The sequence below is a fragment of the Phodopus roborovskii genome, unplaced genomic scaffold, assembly GCF_943737965.1.
Source record: "Phodopus roborovskii unplaced genomic scaffold, PHOROB, whole genome shotgun sequence".
Taxonomy (NCBI): Eukaryota; Metazoa; Chordata; class Mammalia; order Rodentia; family Cricetidae; genus Phodopus; species Phodopus roborovskii.
In genome coordinates, this window is record NW_026126638.1 from 2,048,931 (window position 1) to 2,071,500 (window position 22,570).

The 22,570-nt window shown below is 45.6% G+C and overlaps 1 protein-coding gene across 2 annotated transcripts in view; it reads right to left on the reverse strand.

Annotated features, from left to right (window-relative positions):
* The window catches only part of Ntf3 (neurotrophin 3), a 65,447-nt gene that overhangs the window by 41,937 nt on the left and 940 nt on the right, over positions 1-22,570 (reverse strand). Inside the window, exon 1 of one of the 2 annotated variants that reach the window (XM_051173173.1) lies at positions 21,923-22,043. The exons of the other annotated variant lie outside the window; for it this stretch is intronic. The gene's annotated coding sequence lies outside the window, so the exon portion shown is untranslated. Of the gene's footprint in view, positions 1-21,922; positions 22,044-22,570 lie in introns of those variants that run through there. 2 annotated transcript variants of the gene reach the window in all.

Below are 22,570 nucleotides of genomic sequence, written 5' to 3' on the forward strand. Positions count from 1 at the left end.
ACATACTTGCAACAGACTTTGATGCCAAACCATATGAATATAGAAGATAATGCTTGTCTGTAGTTATTGTCTTATACCTATCTCTTCTACAAGCACAGTCCTAAACCCTGTGTTTACTAATCATCTAATCCTGATACAAGCTAGAGGTGCCTCTATTTTAACCCTCACCTTACATACGAGGAAAATGAGGATAATGCAGGCATCAAGTGTCTTACTCTAAACACTGCTGCATGTAAGCGATGGAGCTGGATTCAAGGCCAAGACAGGCTGGCTTCTGCCCCCAAGGTTGCCCTCTAAAACAAGCATAATGGAAGCTGTGTATTTAGCTGACATCCTTGGGGGGGCACATGGGGGCCAAGAGACTGGAGGAAAGCATTCAAAGAAATCACATACATCAAAATGATCAAGCTACTGGAGCAAAGGGAAATAGACCATCCTTTCTTCATAATCTACAGTGTCATGCACTGGGTGGCCCCTGTGTGAGCTAACAAGGGCCTCTCTGCTGTCCTGAGAAGGCCATCACCCTAGGCTCCCCACTCAACAGTGCCATAGCTTTCAAGATTTACATTGACATCCCAAAGCCCAGAAAGATAAAACTTCAAGAAACTTATTCTAAGTGAATAAACAGGTATGCCTATCAACATAATGGAAAAAGATGGCAACTGAAGTACAGAGATTGTGGCAAGAGTGAATGTGTGCACCATCCAGGGATGGTTAAATACTGTACACAGTAGAAAGTTGTTGAGTAATAATCAATACAATAGTAAGTGGAAGAGAGTAGGCAAAAATTCTGTATGTAGCATGATGGGCTCCTCATTTAAAAAACAATGAGGACTTTGGGGGTGTGGCTTAGTGCCTAGAATGCCTAGCATAACAAGGCCCTTGGTTTGATATTCAATGCTACATTTTTTTTTTTTTTTTTTTAAGGAGGGGCATGGGGATGGAGACACACCTGTAATTCCAGCTCTCAGGAGGTGGAGACAGAGAAACAGAAGTTCAAGGTCATCATTGGATTCATAGTGAGTTCAAGGCTAGCTTGGGCTAAGCGTGATCCTGTTTCAAAAAAAAAAAACATTCATATACACAGTACACAGAGAGAGGGGGAGGGAGAGAGAGAGAGAGAGAGAGAGAGAGAGAGACAGAGAGAGAGGGAAAGGGGAGAAGGAGGAGGAGAAGAAGAAACTGGGAAGAATGTACACTGTCATGCCAATGCTTGCTTCTTTGGATTTTTTAATTTTTTAAAAATATTTTTCTAATTCTGTGTCCTGAGACATATTAGGAAAGGCATTTAGTGCGCCATCAGAAATCAGCCATACTAGTTACAATTTCTTCCAGACCCCTGCCCTAGTTCATCTTTCTTGTGTGGTGATAAAACCCTGACCAAGCTACTTATGAGAGGAATGCCTTCACTAAGCTTACAGGTCACAGTCCATCATCGAGCGAAGCCAAGGCAAGCACCTGGAGTCGGGCACTGAAGCAGAGACGACGGGCTGTGCTTTTCCTGGCTTTCTTACAGGTTTGTATTCAGCTGTCTTTCTTATACAACTCAGGACCACCTGCCCCGGAGTGGCACCACGCACAGCGGGCTAAGTCTTTCATAGTTAGCCATCAAGAAAACGACCCCCTCCCATATACCAAGATGCCAATCTGATGGAGGCAAGTTCTCAAGTGAGGTTTCCTCTTCCCAGGTGTCTGGTTAGTATCAAGCTGACAAAATTTGACCCACACGTACTCCAAAGCTTAGAGCCGCGTCTTTTCTCTTGTCCCTGAGTTCAAGGAAGAGCAAAAATCCTATCAGGGAACGACCTATTCTACAGGGATTATTAATAAACGAGGAAAAGTCAAAACTGGCAAATCAGGGAAAATGATACTTTATATTTCCGATAAGATAAAAGAACACATGAAACATGTTAAACTGCCCTAGGGTGTTGTTGAAGGGGTGAAATAGGAAAGGTGACCCACAGAAAAGCCGGGGACTTACTGGAAGGGCGACCAAGGGTGAGGGGAGAGTGGTGTGGGAGGAGACAAACGGGGAGTGGAAGACTGGGTAGGGATACCTGAACCCCTGGATCGGAAGACTGGCCCCCGCTTCATGCCACCTCTTCCTAACCACTTAACTCCAGGAGTTACTTCATCATTCCACAAATGACTGAGCATTCTAGCTGCAGGAGACAGCAGTAGAACACGGATGGGCGTGCTCTGCCTGCTTGGAATGTACATTCTATTAGCGAGAACAGAACGGCGTGTGCATCAGAAAAAAAAAATGAATAATGCGTGGTTTGTCAGGGATCCTAGGTGCAACTTTGAAAAACCAGTGGAAGCCTTGAGTGTCTCATCTGAAAACTGGAATGGGACAATAAAATACGTATTTCATGGGTCAGAGTCCACACGGTCTCTCGCTCAACAGTGAATAACCATCTTCATTCTTAAGACATTGCTAAAGCCAGGCTTAGAGTTCTTGCCTGCACGGTAATACAGCGAAAGTCAAAGAAATGGGAGCAGCCATTAGGGAATGGCAGAGGCAGATGGATGAGAGACATTAAGCCAGAAGCACCACAGCAGGATTGGGGGTTGCAATGGCTGAAGTTAAGAGCAGTGTTTCCTTCACTGTGGAATGTATCTAACTTCACCAGGAGTCAGAAGGATCTCTGACAACCGCTGTCACTTAATAAATGCCCAGTCTGCCCCATCAGTGACTCTCACTCCAAGGAAGGGGTCCAAGTGTCATCTAGAAAGATGGCGTTTCACCAAGACCTCCTCTGCCAGGTCCCTAACAATAGCTCCATACCCACCGGAGCCCTCCACATAGCCCAGAGGAAAGGAGTCTGTTGGTCCTCTGAGAGCAAACACTCCAGGCCATCTGTGGAAATTGGGAGACTGACACAGTTCTTCTGAAGCCTGCAGCAGACTGCAGGTCACCTGGCTGATACCTATCCAGGCTCCGGGTCAGCCCTCCAGAATACAGAGGCAATGCTGACCAGTGGAACAAGAGAAGTTGGTTCTCCAGGGAAGGAAAGGAATGACACCCTGACTCAACAGAAGGGCAAGCTTTCTAGGTATCATATATAATAGGTGTTGGATCCCAGCCTGTCAGAGAGGAAGTCTGGGAGAGATAGGTACATTTTGTATTTGCATGTGCACATGTTAGCAAGCCCATGCTCTGTACATGTTAGCAAGCATGTGCTCTAGAAGATTCCATCTGATGAATAAATACAGTGTGCAAATCAGACAGTAGCTGATGGTTGGTGTGCAATAAGGAGTGAATGATTTGTTTGCACTTGACACCAAAGAGGAAGGTTTGTGCCGATCCTCCTTGCCTGCACAGCCTAGTTTGGCTAAGCCCTGGAAAACTGGATGAGCATCAGAAACATTTGGGTTTTCTCTGAAGCCCTGCCTACAATCCAGGTAAGCTTTTGCTCCTCTGGGGCAGAGATGGCAGAAAAATAGAAAAGACGTATGGAATATACAAGTTAGAAGGAAACCCCAGAAGAGCTGAACCTCAAATGTTGCAACCTCCAAGCAGAACCCCACCAGATGGAACAAACATTTAACAGAAGTGCCAAGGGATGTCTCTCCAAAGTTCAAAGAGGCTAGCCTGCCTCTCTCCCTCTGTCCAAAAGGAGAAGAACAAAGGAATGTGATGGGCTCTTTATTCTTTACCAAACCATAGCTCTACCAGGAGTGGATGAAACAACCACAAACACAGTTCCAGCCAGTTCTCCACACGAATCTTCTTTGGGCCACACTGTAGAGCTCTATCCACCCCATGCCTCTGTGCATCTCTGGGCTCCTACCTGTGCTATCTTCAGCTCCCAGCATGCTTCCACCTAAACCAGGGCTCATCCATCACCCACCAAAAGTTTCTGGAATGCTCACTGCCATCCTTGGGCTCTATTCCCATGGTCCTATCATTTCTATCTTGAGTATTAGTTGGAGATGCCCAGTTCCCCTATATGTACTCTCAGTCCTAGGAGGTGAGGAAACACACATTTTTTTTTTAATACCTCACTGCCTAGAATACAATACCTTACCATATCAGGCCCTCGGAGGCTAGTTGCTGAATGAGTTGCATTTTAACAGCAGAGTTTGTGTCCATTAGGTCAGTGGGCAGAGTTCATTTTTCAGATTAGATAAATGAAGCATACTTAACATTTTATTTTTCTTTTGCTGGGCTCCTGGTAGCAGCACAGGGAGCTCTTTTGGGAGCCCAAGGAGAATAATATCCTGGCTGTCCTTGGAAGTACTGACTGCTGCTTCCTCCAGCATGTTTTCCTTCTCCCATGTTCCACTAGTCCTTCCAGCTCTACATCCAAGCAGGCCCTTGGTGTCCTAGCTTCTTGATTTCTCCCTCCTGACCACCCAGGGCAAGATCACTGTTCTATCTTAACCACTGTATTGGCACAAAAATTGCCTAACTCTTTCCACAGCCCATCTCTGGCAAAGGAAGCCAAAGGACTTTTAAGAGATGTTAATCAAATGACATTATTCTCAGTTTTACTTGCCCCAATAATTGCTTTATCTCCTACTTGAGAGGAGGATTTAACACTGGCCTCCTGGCCTGTTGAAGGGAGGCAGCTGGGTGGAGGTTGTCAGCATCAGGGCCTCACATAGCGCATCACATGGTCAACACAACTCCCAACTCCGCAAAGAACACTTTTTGCACTTTGTCATTGAAGCCCTACCACCTAGCCCACCCCACTCTCTGCCTTTCTGTATCAGCCACCTAGCGTTCTGCTGTGTCTTAGCCTTTCTTCTACTGTTGGATTTTCCAGTGTGGTACCAATCCCCACAAGGAAAATTTTGTCTATCTATTTATATGCTTGCATTTTTGAATGCTGCCTACTGGAAGTTGAGCTTCATGAGGGCTAAGGGGGACTCACTTTTGTTACTCTTTCCTCTGCATTCAGAACAGTGCCTAACTCATAGCAAAAACTTATTAGCATTCGGAACATTGTGCTCCCTAGCTTAAAGAAATAAAGCCTATCTTACAGAGGAGCTATGGTGCTAAACTTACACACATAAGACAGCTACCACAGTGCAATAACCAGAGCACAGGACCTCATATGCAAATAAGTAAGCCAGTAAATCCTAAACAGATTTTTTAAAAAAAAAATTATTGCATTAAAAACCACTCTATTGGATCAGACCGATAATCTAATTGCCTAGGACTTAAGCATCTAAATCTTTTTATTGTTTTGGGATTTCCCAAGGCTTGCATTGTTTAAGCTACTGCTTAGCTTGAAAACTACAGGAAGTTAACAGTAGAAGGTTCATGAAGGTTGGCAATGGAATGTATACAATGAGGATTGTAGTGAATTTTGAACTTAAGAGGTAGGGCTCAGTGCATTTTCTAAGTAAGAGCACATGAGAAACGAAGGTGCATAATAGAGGAGCTTTCTTGAGCCAGGGTGTCCTGAGATTCAGATTCAGATCTGCCATTCTTAGGGAGACTCATGCAGCAGCCCATCCTTTCTAAACTACTGTGCAGAACTCATTCCATGCTGATTTACCCCACAAAGCTCCTAATAGGCAATGATCCAGAGGTAAAAGACAGGGACAGTCTTGCTAGGTCTTGAGTCCCAGTAATAGCTAGAGCCCTGCATGCTAACCTTTCCCCTTCCTGGCTGGACATTCTAGGTCACCTGTTTATTTGTCACCCACATTAGTCTGTGTCTTGATCAGGGCCCCTGTGAATCTGCTGAGAAGCAGAGACACTGCCTGATCGTTCAACACAGCACTGGGAGCAGCCCAGCAAAGACTGGCCTCCTTCAGACTGCCCTATTTAACATCTCCTAAGAATCTTCCCATCGGCTATATCTGCTTCCGGTTATAACATCATTTTAACCTGAAACATTGCGGACCATTCTCAGTCTACCAGCTATGTATGAAGAAAAACTGCCCATTCGTTGAAAGATGGGTCCCTGGAGCGAACATCTATTTTGATGGCATGATACAGGTGGGTTGTTTCTTTGGTCCACAGCTAGATGAACTAGTGTGACCCTCTGATTCAGACTGAGCCAATTGGAATTTCTTTGTAAGGGGTTTGGAATTCAGGACTCTTGGAGAATCGGTCAAAAATCCTAGAACCAGATAGGCAGATGAATGCAGAATTTAGAGGACACAGTGCAAGCAGACAATGGTGTCCTGGTTCCTGAGTTAGTCTCTTATGAAGTCTTAGGAGTTCCTGTCTTTTTGTATTCCTTAAGATGGCACCAGACCCTGTATTTTATCTTTGGGTTCATTCATAATATTCTAAACAATAATCTCAGGACAGTGTTGGCTAATGTTCCTTTAATGCCAACTACTTTCCAGACTCAGAAGCCACCGTGACTTTATCTTGCTGAAGAATCTCAGCAATAAGCTGGGACAAGCGCAACTATTATCTAGCCTTGTGTCACTTTATATTTAGAAACACTGACTGAATCTTGAAGCTGATGTTCATGTCTCATCTCTAAGAAGAGGTCAGAGTGAAATTTCTTATTTCTAACCCAGGCTGATGCTCAGTGGAACTTCTTTCTTGAAATGCAACAATGTGGTGGCTGGTCAGCAAACAGTGCTGACTGCTTTTGCAGACAACCTAGGTTTGGTTCCCAGCACCTACGTCAGAAGGCTCACAACCACCCATTCTAGGGGACTCAATGCCCTCTAGTCTCTTTAGGAATCTGCAAGCAGACACACATATGCATAAATAAAAATAGGTATTTTAAAAATTACAACAATGTAAATTGAATTATATAGTTTTGTTTCTCTTCACCCTGGCTCTACAATGGGACAGGTGCTGTATAAGAGGTCCAGCTTTTCATATCATGCCTCCTTCCACTGTGACAGACAGGTTTTTGTTTCTTATGTGATAAAAAATTCTTAGTAACTTTGAAGAGATTCACATGTCAAATGTCAACAAAGCTTACAACAATTTATCGGTACAAAGTTTACTACAATTTATTGGTTTCTACACACACACACACACACACACACACACACACACACACACACACTAAAGATAAATTTCTAACAGCCTCAGCTTAGAAACAAGAAGAAGGATTTCACTGCCTGGGGGGATCCCTACAAGAAGGTAACTGAACTGGTTGGTCTTATGTCAACTTGATGCACAAACTAGAGTTATCTGAAAGCAGAGAACTTCAATTGAGAAAATACCTTTCTGTTCTCCTTCAATGATGGACAAAGAGTGGAAGTATAAGCTGAATAAACCCTTTCCTCCCCAACTTGCTTTTTGGTCATGGTGTTTCACTGCAACATTAACTAAGTAACATTCAAGAAGCCACTGACAATTCAATAAGCTGAAGCCACACTCAGGTACGTCACAGAATATGCATCCCATAAGACCAGCTAAAACCAAAGTAAGCAGCCATCCATCCAAGAAGACCAGCCTCATGAATACCTAGGAAGCTCTACTCCAAAACTTTGACCCCAACAACATCATTAGGAGAGCCATCAGGAAGGAATTGAATGGTTAATCATCTCAAGGACACGGGAGCACTACATAGATACAAATGAGAACATGGACATTCAAGGGGATGAAAAAATGAAGAAGGCCATCAGAACTGGGGAGGGGCGCCTGTCAGATTTACCATCGCATATGCATCAGTGGTGGGGGTATATTCTGTTCTACGGGTACTAAGTGACTTCTGGGGCTACAAATGTGGCCGGAGGCAAAGCCTTGGACCTACAAGTGGTGGTTGGTCCATATTGAAGCATATCTAGCTTGGCCGAGTGGCACATTCCCATCCAGCCCAGGCGCTCTTGGCCTTGTGCTCCCATCATAGAGGGGAGACTCCCAAGTCTTAGCTCCTGGTGACACTGTCAGAAAGAAGTAACACACTGTCTTTCAGGACAGCAGCAAGAGTCCTTCCCACTTTTAGGATGCCTCCTGAAACACTGTTTCAGGCATACCTAGGTACTGCAGGGTCTCCTCAGGCAATGTTTTCCCAGCCTGCTTTAGGGGGAAAACATTACTGTGCTATTTGTATAAGAAAGTACCAGGTTAGGCTCAGTGAGACTGGAGCCCAGTGATAGAGTTCTTGTCTAACATGCACAAAGTTCTGGGTTCCATACTGTTTAGTATTTGTTTTTGTTTTGTTAACTTGATGTAAGCTAGGGTCATCTGAGAAGAGGGGATGCCAATTGAGAAAATGTCCTCCCCCCTGTAGGTAAGACTGTGGGTCACTTTCTTGGTTAATAATTGATGTGAGAAGGCCCAGTCCACTATGGGTGGTACCATTCCTTGGAAGGTGGTCCTGGGTATTTTAAGAAAGCACACTGAGCAAGCAATGAGGAGCAAGCCAGTAAGCAGCATCCTCAACCTCAGCTTCAGTTCCTGCCTCCGGACTCCTGCCTTGAGTTCCTGCTCTAACTTCCCTCAATGATGGACTGTAATGAATAAGATAAAATAAACCCATTCCTCCCCAGATTGGTTTTGGTCATGGTCTTTATCATAGCAGTAGAAAGCAAAATAGGACACCCACAAACACACAAAAAAACATAACAGGTTAAACCATGGCCCGTATTTGCAATTTGAAGCTTGCAAAGCTCTTTCCTGTGTATGATCTCATCTGAAACTCCACTCAATGCTGTGAAGATAGGGTTTATTTTATCGTTTTCTTTCGCAAAATAAAACTGAGGCTCTAAGAACTTGGGCCTATTAATGAAGAGTAACACAAGAGGAAGAGTCGAGCTCCTTGGTTTGACTCTTAGATTCCCACATTCTTCTCCATGAGGCTCAGACTCATTCACAAACAGCCCAAAGAACACTTGTGCTTAAACGTTTGGGAATCGTCCGATAGGTGAGTTATCAGAGAATCGTTCCTATCGACTGTTGCAGTCAGGCACTTGTTATGCCTAAACACTACAGCCAGATTTTTATTATTTCAGGGTCCTTGACAACATGTCCTATATTAGACCCTGTAAAGCAAAGTAAATCACCTAGTGTTGAAAGTGACTGCATCTACCCATCCATCTTACTGCTCCCGAAAACAATCCTCTAAATTCAAAACACTCCTCAGCGATTGAAAGTAAAAAAGGACAAAGGTCATTCCTGCATGTGATGTTTATACCTTTGGAACCAGGAGACAGTGCACTCATAGCCAAGAATGACTTTGGTATAGTCTGCATGACATTTAGGGAGACAGTCCTGGCTTGTCTTGATCCCATGGCCCTTTGTAGAACTTGTCTCTGTGATATGTGGTTTTCACAGCAATACCTCTTTCAGAGCAAGAGTGTCCCAGCCTCTCTGCCCACTCTACAGGTCATGGTGTCTCTATATCCACCATCCATTTGGTTAGCATAACTCCTTCCACAACGTGGCAATTCCTACGTTGTGTTTGTGTTTAGGCCACTCAGCAGTCCTGAGAATTCTCTTCAGAAGCACACATTCATCAATGGGTGTTACACATCCTACCCAGCACACCTGATGGCACCCACATTATCTTTCCCAGAGTTGTAAATGAGAAACCCGGGGATTGCAAATAGCTCCATATGGTTCACTTTATGAATTGGGCCTATATGGTTGGAAATGAACTTTTCCAGGCTTTGTGTTTGAGCCTCTTTCCCTAAACCTCTGCTCCCCATGCCTCCTGCAAATTCCAGTAACAAGTATTTCCTTCACAGGAAAGACTTTGGTTAAGACACGGGCTCAGGTATGTCTCTTGGAAGGACCATCCTAACACTGATGCTTGGGTTAGGCCACCAGTATCATCAATAGGCTGATTTCATCCATGGTTAAGGGTATGTGATTGCTTTTCCCAGGAAGAGCTATTGTAGGAAAGGTGATCATAAACTATTTGCAGTATAAATACATCATGCATACTTATGTCTCTAAGGGTTGCTGGGAGAATTAATGAGATTTAAAAAGAAATGTCTACATCACCAATAACTCACTATGAATGTTGGTCTGCTTTCTTCTTTTTAGTCCCTCTCTACCCCACCATTCACTCTCAGTACCCCTTCCAGAATATGAGGAAGGGTAGCACTTTAGAATATGCTGAGAACCTGCCCATCTTCCAATTTCATTTAGAATATGCTGAGAACTTGTCCATCTTCCGATTTCAAAGGCAAAAATATTGCCTGAGTAAGTAGGCAGAGAGCTCAACCCAAAGGAGCTTGGCACTCTTAACAAAATGAGTTCTGAAGTGAACCAAGGGCCAGAAGAAGTCAGATGCATGACAAGGCTGCAGGGAAGTAGGGTGAAAGCATAGTTGTTTATTTCTGTATGATTGTGGTTCCTGATACAGGTTGCACAGTAGGGTCACCGACTATCTTTACAAACTCTGAGCATGCAGACTTAACTGGACTGAACAATACACTGAGCAAGCACCATCAGCTGGAGTTCACAGCTCCTGGAGTGTAAGGTGAGAACGGGCTAGGCAGAATATGGGGAATCCTTGTTGGCCAAAATCCTTGAAGATGTCCAAGATTCATCTTTGGCCCTCTCTGGCTTCAGCAAGGAGAGTTCTAGTAATTCCACCTCCAAAGATGCTGGGTGGCATGTTGGGTGTTTGCATGACGGCTCTACATACTCATCTTCTTGCACACAATAATTAATGTGACCTTGTAAAGGCATTTCCATGTGAGCTACTATTTGAAAAAGAGATCCTTTGGGATTTAGAAGGTCTCTTCTCTTCTCCTCCTGCTCACCCCCCATGCATCTATGTGTGTCTCTGTGTCTGTCTCTGTTTCCATCTCTGTCTGCCTGTCTCTCTGTGTCTCCCCTTTCTCTGCAACTCACCACATGCACTTCAATCCACAAGAATTGCCCATGGATTAATCTGAAAACTAAGAATGTTGAAGTCTTTCGGGTGTCCCAGGAGCTCCAGCATTTGGGCCATATTCCACCATGAGCCTACAAAAGACCCACAGTACAAGTGGCCTTCTCTGGAGCAAGTCAGTGCCACAGTTTCAATTTGTATCTCCCCAGAGGAAGAACTGACAAAGTTCTTGTAAGGAAGACTCGAGGTCAATCCATCTTGCTGCTCTCCCTCCGCACTCCATTCTTTGGTTCATTCCCTGACTTATCGTTCTGACCACCCAGCCATCTGCCCTCTTCCTTTCCTTGAATACTATTTAATGCAATTGTCTTCCACACTGCAGCCAGAGGGAGCCTTTTAGTGAGGCAGTGTTCTGGTGCCCTCCCATGCTGACTACAGACCTTTCCTGGCTCACACTGCCTCTTTCCTTCTCTCCATATTGAGATCCCATGCCACTCTGTGATTGGGTACCACTCAATTGGACTTCTTGCCGTCTCCTTCCTCTCTCTGGGGTTATATCTTCTATCTCCTGCTCTTACCAGCCATTACAAGTTACATCATAGGTCAGCAGGAAATTGCCACCATTTCCTGGTATCCTTGACACCAAGCAATTTTCTGGGAACTGATTATCTCATTTTACACTATTTGGTCTGAGAGAATTTCCCCTATATCTCTACCTCAACCCTAGCTTGCTATCTCTTTTGGATGGTAATTACAGATAACCATTATGCCACATGATACATACCTGGAGCCCTGCTCTCTCTCATTCACAGCCCCTGACCCTCCTGGTCAAAACTTTAATCTTTGGGGCAGAAGAGATAGCTCAGCAGTTAAGAGTTCTTGCTGTTCTTTCAGAGGACCTGGGTTCAAGTCCCAGCTCCCACTTGGTGGCTCACAACTGTCTGTAACTCCAATCCCAGAAGGATCCAACCTTCTCTTCTGTCTTCTGTGGGCAACACATGCACAGGGTGCACAGACAGACATGCACTCATGCACATACAAATAACTAAATTTAAAAACCTGGCCTTTTCCAGTCGGTGGTCCTGTGGTCAACTTTATCTCTGTCAAATGGTCCCCTCAAAATTCAGGACATTTGTTCTATGGAAGTGACTTGACAGCAGAACTGAAAGGGGATATCGACTCTGATGGGGGAAGTGGAAAGTGAGAGAACCACACCTCTTAATTGATAGCCCAGTCCTCAAAATGAAGTGGCCCTCTGATACCTCAATAGAATAACCATTCTATTCCCGCCCCACCCTCCCCATTCTTTGGCATAAGCAATATCCATATCTAAGGACAAGAACACGAAATAAACACTCTGGAAATTGCCTTGGTGGGACTTGAACTCTCAGAAAAAGACAGATGGAGAATAAGAGAAAAATTACTGAAAAAACCACCCCCCCATACACACACACAAAGATGCAAGCCAGGCAGGGCAGTACATGCCTATAACCCCAGTGCCTGGGAGGCTGAGACAAAAGGGTTGCTATGAATTCAATGGAGCTACAAAGTGAGTCCCTGGGCTAGAGAGAAATCCTGTCTCAAAGAAAAAAAATCAATTCAATAAACAAACAAGTCTAAACAAGCGAGCAAAGTCTGGGGTACTTATTGGGGGGAAATGAATTCTAACATGAAGGAATCTTAGCCTTGAGTCAGGACCCGGATGTAGAGTCTTTAAGAGAAGCTCTGAGTCCAGCACTGGGCAGGTGTGATTTTGAAAGAAAGTCTAGGAGAGATAGGAGCGCATAGAGAATTTCACCCATTGCATTTGAACAGTGCCCAAATTCCCCTGTATGCCAGGGGAGTCAAACAGTGGCTGGTTCAGGGACTATCTCAGGACATCACACACTTCCAGGACCCTGTTTCCTAACACTAGAGGTCCTGAGTGGAGATGCAGGACAAGCTGTCCACACATTATTTTTTCCTTCAAGGACCTTCCTCTGAACCCCACAGCCACTGTAGTCCTTGCTGTCATCTGCATTTTTCAGATCTGTGGTGCTTCATTCTACCTACTCCCAAGGATACCTCAAGGATGGTGAGACCTTGCTTTTCACCTGGTACTCCTGCCACCCAGCCCTATGAAGACTTGGGAGATGCCAGGCACTCCCCTCCAAATTACATGTCAGGAAGCAGAGAGGAAAACCACCTAACAGGTTACATTTTTAGAAAGGTTTCCTTCTAAGTTCTGCAGAAACTGTCGAACAAGCACCTACTGTCTATTTCTTCTTGGTATCTCCACCCATTAAAAATGAGATGTGTGTGTGTGGCAGAGATGACAAGGAGCTGGCTGAGAAGGAGGGACTCAGAGGACAGAAGTGGACAGTAGATGGCAGTCTGTTCCTGCGTGAGAAGTGGCCACAGAGATGATACATGGCAAGGGGGAAGGGGAAAGCAATTCTTAGAGGAGGATCCACCTCCTTCCCACTTCCTTCTCTTTATGCTGCTATTAGCCAATGGGGACACTTCTGAAAGCAATCTTGTGAGCTCATACATTCCCATAAGCACCACCTCTTGAACTATCCACAATTTTCCCTAAATTACTGCCATGAAGAGCCAAAGGCTCTGAGCATCCCCCACTTAACCTGAGCCTGGCACTAGGGATTCAGAAGCAAGAAAACCCCTGCCACACAGAACTGGAGGCCAGCTTGCTCCTGAACAAAGAGGACTCCCTGTCTTGTTCACATTAAAAGTCTATACTCGGACAGCCTGCCTTCCATCTTCAATACTTGCCTTTCTCCCTCTTGGAGCCTGGTTGTAGTGTGACTTGTCCTTCTTACCCAGCCGTCTCTGCCTCTTCTCTTACATCTGGCACAGAGCCACCAACAGGACACATACCGAATCATCTCACATGCATTCAGATCTACCCTCAGAGTGTCTCAAGGGGGATTACTCCAGTCCATGCACTGTGGCACCCAATTCCCCAAGACCAAGAGCCCAGATATGCAGAACTGGGTAGGTTAGAACATGATGGAAAGGGTCCAAAGGAGAGTCAGAACAACCTTTCCTGGCAAGTAAGCAGCCAGCATTCATGACCTAACCTTTGGGGCAGAGCAAACGAGAAACACAGAGGACACAGTGTTGAACCCTTTGGTGAGGTGCATTGTGTCTCTGAGCCTACTGCCTGCGTCATCTACTACTGAGCTCACCGATGATTCTCTGGTATGTTCATACACCCACTCGACACATTTCTGTGGCGGACACTAGTCCAGGTGTTGGTGAACACAGAGATGACAAGCACAGACCCTTCTTCAAGGGTTTCGTCCTCCAGTAAGAAGACAGGGATGCAAGTGCAGCACGGGCTGCTAAGCACTATAACATAAAGCAGGCTGAGAAGGGAGCCCTGGGCTCTGGCGGGTGGGGGGAAGTGTGTGCAGAGGGGCTTCCCAAAGAGGGAAATGGAGAAACAAACATGCAGAAGAATACTTTAATATTGTTGGTGAAGATGGAGAGGTGAGCATTCAAAATACAACATAAACACACACACACCACATGTTCTGCTGTCATCTCCAAGAACAGATGCTTTTTTTTGACCACTACTATCCATTTTCAATCAGGGTATTTCCCACCACACGTAGCTATTTGAGGGTGACCTATTTTCCATCCATCCATCCATCCATCCATCCATCCATCCATCCATCCATCCAGGTTTTTCTCCTAGCCCTAAATTCCCACAATCTAATGAGAAGGCAGGAAAGGCTTTAGCAGTTGTTGAAGTTCTTAACTCTGCCACTTCATAGGCAAAGACAGCAAGACCCAGAGTGGCTCAAGAATGCCCAAGTAGCAACCAGTCTCTGGTAGTACCAGAGGCAGGATTGGCCTCATGGAGCATAGTTTGGGATCATTTGGATTTGGCTTACTGAATTCAGCTACCCACAGACTATTTTATCCCACATAAACCTCTCCCCCATGCTCTCAGCTAGCAATCCAAGATCCGCCACAAATCTGGCAAGCTTCTTCTTCAGCACTCCATAAACATTCACTCATCCATATGTTCAATAACTTATCTGGCATCACATAACTTAATTTCCTCCTCCACCCCCTCCACATTTCTGTACATAAGTACTCCGGGCCAGAAGGAGTACCTGGAAATCCCAGACATGGACCATGGTGAGGCAGAGAGAACAGCAGAGCCATAGAACATCTGAACAGTTGCAACCTTCAGGCTCCTTTTGACCAGCCAGTGACTCCAATTCCCTTCTTTTCCAGACCAGGAAACAGAGGCTCATGGAAGGAAAAAGTCCTGTTTAAAATTCACTATTAGCTTGAGTCCTATGCAGGGAGAAAGGCCACATGCTCTTCTAGACAACCTACCAGGTGTCAGGATGGCCAAACTACTTTTCAATGGTGCAACACACCTGTTGGGAAATCAGGTGTGTTTTACAGCTGCATCTCCCTCTTGAACCCAGTGGAAGTACCTTATAAACCAGCAGGAACAGGTCTGCTAGACACAGGATGGAACTAATCCTAGACTGAGAACTTGAAATACATTCCTCAAGGGACAACGGGGAGCCAGAGGGGGAGGAGGATATTTTTAAATGATGGGAGCTTAGGTCTAGAAACAGAAGGGAACAGTAAATTGTAGTAAGTTTCAAGTTCTTGGCAATCACTGAGAGAGAGAGAGAGAGAGAGAGAGAGAGAGAGAGAGAGAGAGAGAGAGAGAGACTATGTCCTATGTAGAGAAGAAATGCATCACCCTAAATATGAAAATTGTAAAACAAAGTAAATACATGTTATTTGAAGCATGAATGTCGATTGGTCAGAATTTTCTGTTGCACAGTGAAAATACCTCTGAGCACACAACAAAGTCCTCTCTCTATTGGCCTCTCTCTCTCTCTGTGTGTGTGTGTGTGTGTGTGTAGTTGTAGTGGGCAGATAAAGGGGAGGGGAAACAAGAACATTCATTCAGTAACACCCTTCAAAGAGGATAAGAGTTACCTCCAAGAAGTTCTTTTGTTCCTTGATTCTTGCAGAGTGAAATGCAGAGACAAATACCAGGGCTGGAGGACAGAATGGGCTGCTTTATTCTGTATTAAACACAGCTTGAGATCTCAGTCCTTTATATCAACCCTTATTCCCCAGCGTTAAAGCAAGAAATCTGCCTAGTCAAAGCCCGAGTCTAAATGGTTGACTATTCTAGCCTACTCTAGCCAAGCTCTGAAGAGCTATCCCGCCCTCCATTTAAGTTTAGGATTTGTGCAGTCCTTGTCCTAGAACTCAGGAATGCTAGGACCCACCACCTCTTATGGGTGTGTGGATCAAAACCAGATGTCCAGCTCCACTCTTATAGAGTTTACAAGGAGGCAATTGTGGCTTAAATCAATACCTGTGTGCTGGAAGGGCAAATTCCCTTGTCAACAGTAAGGAAAGTAAATGAGAAGCTATGACAGATTTGACACATGCTTGCCAGCAGGTGGCTAAAAAACCTAAACATTTGCCTTGTACATGGAAAAGAAGCTTTTGATGGAGCTGGCTATCCTGTAGGGTGACAAACTTCACATAGGGTTATAGAACCAGCTCCTGGATGACATCACAGAGCACAGAAAACACAATCTGGTGGACATTGGACCTGCTGTTTGTTGGCTTTAGGAAGGAAAGTACATCAGCATTCTGTTATGCAACTATGGACCTGTCCCTTAGCTTCATATCAACTCAGTATCCAAAATTATACATGGGATTATCTGGGGATATTGAGATAATTTCATGTAACATTTGCCATAATGCCTGGTACCCACTAACTACTCCAATACTATCATTGTCTTAAAGATGGTGCTCACTAGAAATGTTGACAGTACAAAGTATTTGAGAAGAAGCTGCTAAACAATTAGCATCAGGTCTACCAGAAAGCCAAACCAACTAGTATCAGCTCTGTGACTGCATACTGTACAGGCCAAGCCAACATCCTGAGCATTCTTGGCCCAAACAAAACAAAATTCTGGTAAATGCTTTGCATGCCTTTCTGCCTTTCCCCAAAGATAAAAACAGGAGCCCCTCAGAATATGCCAAAGCACTCTCTAAGTAAGGCATATTAGCAAAGATTAGATAGGACAGAATTAACGTAGAATCTTAGGATGGTAGAGCTAGAGTGGGGCTTTGAGGTCTTCTAATTCAAGCCCTTCATTTATAGTCAGGGAAATCACATCCTGAAGAGAATGTTCAGGGTGACATAGCAACAGCTAATTAGTGGCAGAGCTCAGCTGAAAGCTTGATCCCCACCTCCATGTCAGAAGGCCATCTGCTGCCTCAGGCTGCTTAAGATCACCTTGTACTGAGTGAAGTCTTTTGAGATCAGCAAGCTACTCAGTTCTCTGCTTCATTTGAAAATCACTTACTCAATAACTTCTTTGGTGATGTTGTTAGATAATGAGTAATCATAACAGACCACACTGGACCAAATCCATTAACCACTGAGTCAAAGGTCTGTCCTGGGAGGATGATTAGAGTCCTAGAGACCTCAGTAGTTCTTATTCAATATTGTTGGAGGAGCACTTTGACATAAACAAAGAGCAAGTGCATTCTGACCACATGAATATACTATATCTAGCTCCAAGTATTTGCAGGTAAAATCAAAATCGGCTTCATAGAAAATTGTCAAAAACTCAACTATCTACATGTGTTCTTAGTTTAAAAGTGAGACTACCAAAAGCATATATATCTTTCTCCTTCCTTTCTTCCTTCCTTCCTTCCTTCCTTCCTTCCTTCCTTCCTTCCTTCCATCCTTCCTTCCTTCCTATTTTTTAATCTTAGAACTCTTTCCAGACAAGGATGAGGTAGTATTGACCTTGGTCTCACATTTCGAAGCTCACAAACCCCATATTCAAAAGATCTGGAAGAAATTGTCCTTTATTTTTTCCACAATAAATATATGGCTGGCCCACACACTAGAAGCAATTTGATGACAATGGAATCTGAGCCGGTACCCACATACCTGCCCACCAATATACATAAGAGCCATAAATGCTTCTTGCCCTTTTAGGACAGCTTCTATGTTCATGTGTCTCCCAGCACACACAGACACACACAGACAAACACACACACACACACACACACACACACACACACAGAATGATCTCATCTCCACATGCTTGCCCAAGCACAAAGTGTATCCACCGGCCTTATCAGCAACCCCACATGGGCCATAAGCTTTTCTCCAGTAAATGATTTGGTCTTTTTCCAACCAAGTCAGTCTTATATAAAACTCAACCCAGCAGTCATTAGTTCAATATTCCCAGTGTCAGAAACTGACTGCCTCATTAATGAGTAGAACAGCAGCTGCTGAGGTCTTGAAACAGAGTGGCGGATTTGAAAGATCTTCTGTGTCAGTTCAAACCCCTCTCACTTCCAGCCAGCACCTGGATTTGCAGCCCCTCTGCTTAGGGCGGGGGGCCTTGGAATTGCTCAGGAAAAGGTCTGGAGGAGCCTGTAGCAGAAGCAGCCTGCTCAATTAGGCATCCTGAATGGAAGGGAAGAGGAAAGGCCTGAACATCTGATACATCTGGGAGTACAACTGCAGGGATGGGAAATGTTATGTAATTAAACTCTGCTGGCCTGTCCTGCGTGGGGAATGTGAGACCCATCAGCAGTGACCTCTTCCAATCAACTTAATTGGCCCAATCTCGCCAAAAAAAGCAAAAGAATTGGTTTAGTGCCTCATGGAAATAGCTTAGCTCCTCACTATTTATGGCCACTGAACTCAAGGATGGGAGCCTTGACTCCCAGCCAACAGTTGACAGCGTGTGCTAACTTCTGCTGCGAGGACTGCGATGCTTCAGGGCCTCTGGGCCTTCATCCCCATCTCCGAAGAAAGTGGCTATGCCCAACTTGCTGCACTGGGCATGTTGCATTTCACAACTCCAAGCCCCAGGGTTCTTCTCTCCAGGCAGGCTGGGACCTGCCAAAGACTTATCATCTAGAAAAACACAGACCTTGACAGCAACACAGGGCAGCTGGACTTTGCTTCCCTCTTACACAAACCATGGCTATGCCAAGGACAATTACTGTGCTCTGTGCCTTCAAAGTCGCATTGTTTTGCCATTGTGGTTTGCATAGCTGATGCTAAAATGAAGTTTGTCTGAAAATTAATAACCGATTCCTATATTGCCTCTCTTCCTGAATAATTCAGAGAACTTATCCGACTTCCATAAATGAAAATCTAACTTTAGCTACCTCCAGTTTATGGATGGATAAGTAGTAAACTGGGGCAGCCATGGGAAGCTTTTTTAATCTATAGTGGTAAGCAGTAGAGATGTGATTGCTATCCAGAATTATGGCTTATCTTTCAGACAGAGACTAAGATCCTGTTTCCCAGTGACTGACAGATGCCTGACTGCCCTGTGTCCAAGTAGACTCCGCTTCTTTACAATTTTTATAACTAGTCCCTTTGAGCTTTGTTGGGTAAAGAGGAATGCATTCCCCTTCTTACCCAGTCCTCATCAACACAGTCACTCTGTAGACAGGGACAGGGTGAGAGTTCTAGACATCAGAAAAGTTTAGAGTTCCACTATTCCAAAGTGGCAGACTAAATGCAGACATTTCCAGCTGGGAATCTTCTGCCTCACCATTGTGCTCACAAAGAACAGTGGGCACTGGCTCTGTCTAACATCCACTATTTCTCAGAGACCTGAACTTCCCTGAAACATTGAGGGAAAACCTTAAAATAGTTCAGCATCAGTTTCATGAATCAAGGCTACCATTGGCCGAATACTGTCCTACCCGGATGCCCTCACATGATCAAAAGGGCTTCCTTGACACCTGGCCCAGGTGGACAGATGTGTGTACCCCTAAAGTGTAAAACCTTCTTCCGGCTTTGTCCCAGTTACCTCATACCTCAGGGAACTCAAGGAACTTCTCTTTGCTCTCATTCCCTGGGACCCACAGGTATTCCTTTAACCATGCTTTTGTTTGGTTAAGACAGATGTCTGAGCATCCAAGACCAGTATCTGCTTCCCCAGACCCACAGAATTCCTGCACAAAACACACAGCATATTCTTTCACTGGGGCCTTAATTAACATCATGTGCATTTCTCTATCCCATTGGCTAGTTTTCTCATAGCTGCTTCAGCCCATAGACAAAAGCATTAGCACATACTCAGTGTAGCTTTAGATTTTTAGTGCAGAAGCTTCAGGGATTAGCAAGCACTACCAGCCCAGCCTGTCCTTTGCATCTCTGAGCCTTTCCCCAGGTCCCTGTACTAAGAGTCATTCTGGCACACTCCATCCAGAAATGGATCGGGACTCTCGCTTTCTACCTGGAATGTATTACCTTCCAATTCCCAGCCAAGCCTGTGCTCTGGGCAAGCAGCGGTAACACCCACCAGCTCCCTTCCCACCCACAGAGGTATCCATCATCTTTACCTTTATCGAACCATTTTTACAAAACCACAGATCTATTTCAAGGCAGCTTCCCTTTGGCTCCCCTGAACCATGAATAACTCTAGAAGAAACCTTGACAGGCACTGCATTCCCTATTCCTGGCAATACTGCAACAGTCAGCTGAGCATGGAGAAGGAATTTTTCCAAGGCTGTGTGCCATGTCCCAGCACCCAACAATGAGCTGAGCATCCAGTAGGCATCCTATTAATTTTTTAATAATAACCAACATTAGCTGCTGGTGGTGCGCCCTTCTCCGAAAAGGAGCCCATTGTACGATATTACACAATGTGCATCCTTACCACTTGATGCGCGGATGTATATATTCACTCAGGAGTCTCATGCACACAGCACTTTCTGTCACTGGACCCTGTGCCAATATACAAGAACTTTACCCTTAAATGTACAGCCTTCATTCTAAGCCTTCTCCTGTCCCTTCACTGGAAGGCTGGGAAGGGGGAGAGGCAAAAACCATTCTTCCTTACACTGCTTTCTGCAAGAATGCAGAGCCCACAAATCTCCTGTGTGTGCCCCAGTGTCCTTCCAGTCAAACTCTGGGGCTGCACATGCTCATAAAGTTAACACTCCACTCTCCTGGAGAATCTCCCCTCTACATCATCCCTTTGGTAATCTTAGGTCATCCAGCTCCCATGCATGTCCACCTTTAACACACACACAACCCAGGCGCCCTCCCACACCACACCCACCCCATGTGTCTGTGCAGGCACGCACAAGCCATCTGTCTTTACCACACTGAACTTCTCCAGCTCTGACACCCTTCACAGGCGCAGATTTCTCATTAGCTACACCTATGTTCCCACAAGCTCTCATCTCCTGCTATGCACACAGATGCCCATCATGCAGGCTCCCCGCCCCTCCAGGGCCAGCCTGGCTAGAGGAAGTTGGAAGAACTCCACCTCCTTCTCTACTCTCCCACCCCAACCCCCTCTCTTACTGAGACTTCAGAGGGCCCTCCCAGTCTGTCTCTGGCCACCCAAGGATCAGATCAGTCTACCTCGTAGGGAAATCAGACCCGATTCATATAGATACAATTTTCTCAAGGCCATCTTCTACTGAAGCTCAATCCTACCTGCTCTCCCTGAGGCGATTACTGGTAAACTTTTTTCTGCCCCTAGATACTGCCTGATACAGCAGCCCGCAGCCTGCTTCTTCTTCTTCTTCTTCTTTTTTTTTCTCCCCCCCCCCACTCTATCTTAATGCTAAACTTGAAGGTCTGTTTGAGCCTATGGCGGAGGTAGTTGGGCTTTATCGTCTGGATTTCACCTCTCCAATTTCTTAGAGCGACATGTCATGATCTGGGGAGGCTGTGTAAGCTGGCAAAGTTCAGACCCTTTAGAAAACGGAACCGACTGTAAAACTCCCCTGGTACAATCCACCCCTCTAGTACACCCTTCTCATCCCGACGTTTAGGGCACTGCTTGTTATTTCCTCGCTCGTTGGTTTGCAGTGGATAGGCAGCCCTTTACTAAAAAGCAGGTTTGCCAGCACACTCCATTACCCGCAGAATTTCTAACACCAGGCTCTGCGAGTTACACACTCTTACAGTCTCCCTTCCCCTCCCCCAGCAGGTCCCCGCCCCCAACCTCTTCACACTCATAAACAAGTCCCTGCTCAGGGGTTCCAGCTCTCCAAGCTGGCAGCCTGTGCTGGCTAGTACCACGTCCTAGCCTCCACTCTGACTCTCAACCTGCTACTCGCCGGCCGCCAGAGGTCGGGGTCAATCTGGTGGGTGATTCCTCCACCTGGAAAACAGGAGCCTCGATTCCAATTCCTACCTGCGACTTCGCTAATCAACTGTGTCCACACCATTTGGTGCTGGGGTCCCAGTGAGGCGCTTCTGAGCGCTGAGGAAGAACGCCAAAATTGCGCAAAGCAGTAGCGCCTCTTGGATGCACACCCACTCACGCCCGAAAGCTACAAGCAGAGCGGTCTTCCCCGCACCCCAAGCCAACCCCCCATTCCGCACCTTCAGCTTCCAAGCGTGCCAAATTTCATTAGAAGTATCCACCACTGCGCAGAGCCCCGTGACAATGGAAAGAGTTCACTGTGGGTTCTTTTAACTCCGACCTAACTGTGAGGGTCTCCGATGCGATGCTCTCGGCCTTCCTACACCACCTCTAGGGGTGGGGTGGGGGAAGGGGAGGCTAAAATAGGCTCCGAGAAACTGCTACCAAATCCCTATCTATGGATCCGCCTTGGTGCCCACCTGGCTGGGTCCTAGACTGGCGTTCTGAGTGCTAGATCCAACATCTGCGCAAAGACCCGGGGTGGGTAGTCCTTGGGTAGGCGCTGGCCAGAGTAGCCCCGGGCTGGGGACCATCTCAGGGAAAAGGCTTAAGTGGGACACCAAAGCAGGTATGCATTACTGGGCGATGGGTCCCAACTCCCCCAACCTGACAAGTGACCATGCGGGTCCTGAGCTT